Source organism: Dipodomys ordii, unplaced genomic scaffold (genome assembly GCF_000151885.1).
Source record: "Dipodomys ordii isolate 6190 unplaced genomic scaffold, Dord_2.0 Scaffold192, whole genome shotgun sequence".
Lineage (NCBI taxonomy): Eukaryota > Metazoa > Chordata > Mammalia > Rodentia > Heteromyidae > Dipodomys > Dipodomys ordii.
Window position 1 is genome coordinate 1,264,926 of NW_012267408.1, and position 5,151 is coordinate 1,270,076.

A 5,151-nucleotide genomic window follows, 5' to 3' on the forward strand; every position below is an offset into this window, starting at 1 on the left:
GAGCTGAAGAGCTGAGGGACAGCGCCCAGGCCCAGAGTTCAAGTCCCATGACCGACAAAAAAAAAAAAGAAAAAGAAAAAGATTTACAGAGAGAAAGTAAATTATGTGAGTCAGAAACTCAGATCTAAATAAAAATTGAACACTAGAATTAATAACATGGCTCATCTGTGTCCTTGTTTCACTGTTTTGATATTCCCCTTCCTCTCACCTGGTTACACTAATGTATATACAAGATGCAGGGTACCAAAATCAAGTACAGTGACAACAAGGGATATACATTGGGGGGAACAATATACAGAGGAAACAAATAAAAAAGAAATCACATAGTGCATTTAAAACAATAGTAATAAAGACAGACCTCTTGTGTCCATATCTTGGGGCTCATTTCACTTAGCATCATCTTATATGGACATATGTATATAGCTTTTGAGCTTTTCAGCTCATCTGATAAGATTATCCTGTATGTATACTAATTATTGCAAATAAGGGAAACTATGGGACCTAAATTTCTTTGGGACTGGCTTACTTCACTTAATATGATTTTTCCAAGTCTTTCCATTTCCTTACAAATGGAAACATAGAATTCCATTGTGTGTGTGTGTGTGTGTGTGTGTGTGTGTGTATATATATATATATATATATATATATATATGTATGTATGTATATATGCCACATTTCCTTGATCCACTCATCTAAGAGGGGCATCTGAGTTGTTTCTATATCTTACTATAGTGTATAATGCTGTGATAAACATAGTTGTGCTGTTACTTTAGTATGGCTTTGTTTATTTTCATTTGGGTAAATGAACTGTTTTCTTAAGACACAAAAAGACAGAATATATTTAATTTTAATCAAGGAAACAATTAAGACTTGAGATCTAAAAAAAATGCAAAGTCTGGAAAGTAAAAGGATACTAAAAGCAAAGAGATTAACATAATACCTGAGAATGAGAAAAAATACCGTACTTTTACTGAGAGTAAGATTTAATAAAACAAGTAATCAAAGAAATGATAACATTTGATACAAAAACTTGTGAAGATTAAGTTGGGAAGAAAGTGCATGAATAGAGTCCTAGTAAATAATAGAGCATCCTTGAAACTACTCCATCTAGACAGATAACATTCTATTTAGAGAGATTAAAGCCAGCTTAAATAACATTAATGGCCAAATAAAATATATCTATGTTGCTGGAGGCACCCTAAATAATTTGAGATAGTAGCACAGTAAATAAAATCTGAATAGCAAATAAAATGTGTACATATGAATAATAGATGAATGTATTAGTAACACTGTGAAGACATTTATTCCTATTATTAAAACTCTATTTAAGAAAAACATATTTGGCCAAGATGCAATCATGTAAGTTCAAATTTTCCTCAGCTGAGTTTTTAGCACAGTACTTTGCACTACAACTTATTAGTGATATACATAAGATGTCTTGGTGTAGAGGAGGGCTGATTGATATATTTACTTTGTGTGTGAGAATCTCATACCTTTCCTACCATCTATTGAGTGAGTTCTTCTTGATTTTGGGGAATCATCTACTTTCATTTCTACTAAGCTCAAGAATATTTCCCCTGAAATATTAGCTCTGTGCTATGCTTTTTCCTTATCCTAATATCATCCCTGCTTACATTTGGATTCACTGAACATAATGGCCATGTCTTACACCTGCTATTGTTCATCAACAATTTTGAAACGAGCCCAAATTAAATAATTTATCATTATGCTTAAAAGTAACAAGCTTTTCACTTGGGATATAAAAGGAAAAATAAGTAAGTGAAAGCATATTTTCCTGAATTCTCTACTAAGTACATTTTGAGAAACAATGGTAGGTCCCTCGTTCTGTCTGGGACACAAGTGGAAGCTTGTTGATATGGTCATATTTCTGTGTCCTATATGATGTCATAGAGTATAGAAATCCAAAACTGACTTTATTTCTTATACATGAATCTAGATTGAAGATTCATTTGGATGTTCGCTAGAAACCTCAGAAATACATGTATCATAAAAGCATCCTTGGAAATTTTATCCAAAATAGGATTAACCTATTTGTACCTTAACACATATTTCAAAAACTATTAAGTAGCTTTTTTTCCTTTTAGTTATCTGGCTTGAACTCAGGGCCCACATGCTATCCCTAAGCTCTTCAGCTCAAGGCTAGTGCCCTGAGCCACAGTACCAATTCTAATAGTTACTTTTTACTTACTGTAAATACTAGACAATACGTGTGGCATTGGCATTCTACCAACTGTCAAGCTTGTCCTGCATCTCACTAAGCACAAGAGAATAAGCAGAGAAATGAAGGAGAGTGGGCTAATGATATCTCCACACTTCAGCAAAAATAGATGACAAAGGAGCTAAGCAGACATAGCAAAATAACTATATGAAATATGCTTTTTTTCTGGCTCTCACTTGGTACTGTAGCTCACTAGATAAAAGTCTGGTGACTATTTGAAGAAAAACAAACCTTTACTTAAGGTAATATTTAATATGAGAACAAATAGCTTGCCTGTTTATATCTACAGATCTCTTAAAAGAAAGAAAACAGTTCAGCCCATGTAGTTGGAATAGGCACAATACTGTAGTCAGTTGAATTGCATGCTCTCTCTGCAATTTCCTATCACTGGGGATAACAAGTTCTGAAAGACAATGATGGAATAGATACAAAGAGGTCAAGGAAGAGTTGTAGACAATTAAACTTAAGAGATTTTTCTGAATAGTGCTCAATGTCCCTATGCATAATTAGACCTAGTGCTAATTTTCATTAAGTACATCATCAAGCATATTATGTAGTTACTTTTGATATATAAGATTTAGAAAACAAAGGGATAATTTCAGGAAAACGCATTCGGACTTATGAAATTTTTATCTTTACATAATGCAATATTTAGTATTAGAACAATAATATATATGCATATATAGCGTATATGTAGCATACCTATTCATATATCCAGTCAGATAGTGGAAAGTGAAATTTGGAAGAACTTTTCTTTTAAGGCAGGAAATGGAGATCTCAGAGATCCCCAACATTGATTATTCAGGTGTTAATGGGACAGGTGATTGAATATAGAAGAGCTTTATAATGGGAAAGCCAAAAGAACATGGCTTGGGGAATTAGCTAAATTTGCCACAGAGAAGAGACATGAGGATGATACTGATTTAATTTGATAGCATTTCTCTCTACAAATTGGTCTATGCATTATTTATTTTTAACAAACATTTATGTGTGCTTGTTGTTATATCTCATCAGCTTAAATCATAAAGAGAGAATCAGAACTTGTGATGATACACATTTTTTAATTTTCATGGACATGAATATTTTCCCACGTATATAGTATGCAAAGTTTATCTGGAAAACAAGGGAACTCTTGGGAGTCATGAACAAGACTGATATTCATGTGGGAATTCCAATTTTAGACCTACTATATGTTGTTTTATTCTTCTACTTGTCTGGAAAGTAAAACAGCTTATTTAGAGAAAAAAATACCTAATCAACATCTGGAGAGTCAAAAAGTGGGAAGAAACCCGCATAAAGAAGCCACCTCTGAAAGAGAAAATATCTTGCGACAACAGAAAAACTAGTCTGGAACTGGCACATTCACTACATTGGAGTCTGAGCAAAGAGTAGATGTTCACATAAAGAAAATGTGGTGGAGGAAAATTGAAAATGGAGTAGATAATGAATGGCTTTAAATGCTGTGTTAAGAATGAAACCACAAAGGAGGAGCCAACAATGCTTGATAAGAAATGTACTCATTACCTTTCTCATGTAACTGTAACCCCTCTGTACAGTATTTTCACAATAAAACCTTAAAAATTTAAAGAATGAATAAAAAATAACAGAATGAAACCATTTCATAGCCACAGACTACAGATAGGACTGTTATTGTAGCGGGTAGAAAATATAGTTATATTTGGACAGGTATAGAGGCACTGAACCTGAAACTCAGTTAGGGAGAAATTATAAAAGGAGGAAAGTATAAAATGGGGAAATGAGGATGTTAACTACAGTACTCAAAGTCAGGTTATAAACCAATTAATACACCAGGAAATATGGCCTGGTAGTTCATACCTGTAATCTTATCCTAGAATAGCCTAGGTAGAAAAATCTACAAGATTACATGTCACCGAAGAAAGTGAACATCTTAGATGTCATCTACAGCTATAGCAGAAGAAGAAAAGGAGATGACAGAGAAGATTGCTGTCCAGGAATATGCCAAAAGGAGAGCTTATTTAGAAAATAACCAGTACATAAAGACGGGTACATGGCTCAGTGGTAAAGTGTCTGCCTAGAAAACTCAAGGACATTCAGTTTTCTAACTTCTAACTACATATGTTCACATATAAGATACATATATATATATATATATATATATATATATATAAACTAATGTTTATGCAGATATACCTTTGTTACTCAACTGTTATAGAATCAGGCCATAAAGGAGTCAGGTTTGTTATTAAGGTTTGTAATCGTTCAGGAGTGAGAGAGAAAACATATTTTCTATTCCTTTCAAAGCCTTGGCATTACCAGGGATAATGGTAATTATGAAACCTCCAAGGGAGAAATGAGATTCTCAAAATCCAATGCATTGGATTCAATTTGCATTATCCCCCAATGGGTATCCCCATGAGCCTTAGACAGGGCCAGCTGCAGAGAAGTAGGGAAGAATTTGCAGTTGCCTTTAGAAACCTGCCCAGTAGGAATCTTCTACCCCTATTCATTCTGTCTGCTGTGCTTTAATTCTCTACCTCTCCTCTGGAAAGCATTCCAAAATTCCTCTACAGCACTTGTTCTGTCCTCCTGCTAGCAATTATCTCTCTGGCATACAATTGTTGGATTATAAATCTGGTCTCCATTCTCTCTCTGGCTCAGAGTTCTTTTAAAATAAAAGAGTACTTCAATGCCTTCAGTATTCCTAGCTTCTAGAAGGGTGGCAACAAATATTGTAAGTTCTTAATACTTTGTTCAACCCATCAAGGAGAAGTGAAACCTGTGTCATATCAGTAGACAGAAAGCCACCTGTTTTTTTTTTTTCTTCTTTAGAAGAGTCTGTTGCCTGTGGGACCAGATTGTTCTAGAATGCCTATCCCCGAAGCCTCAATTTTCTCACATCTTAAAGATAAAGGAAATGTTTTTTTCTCCAC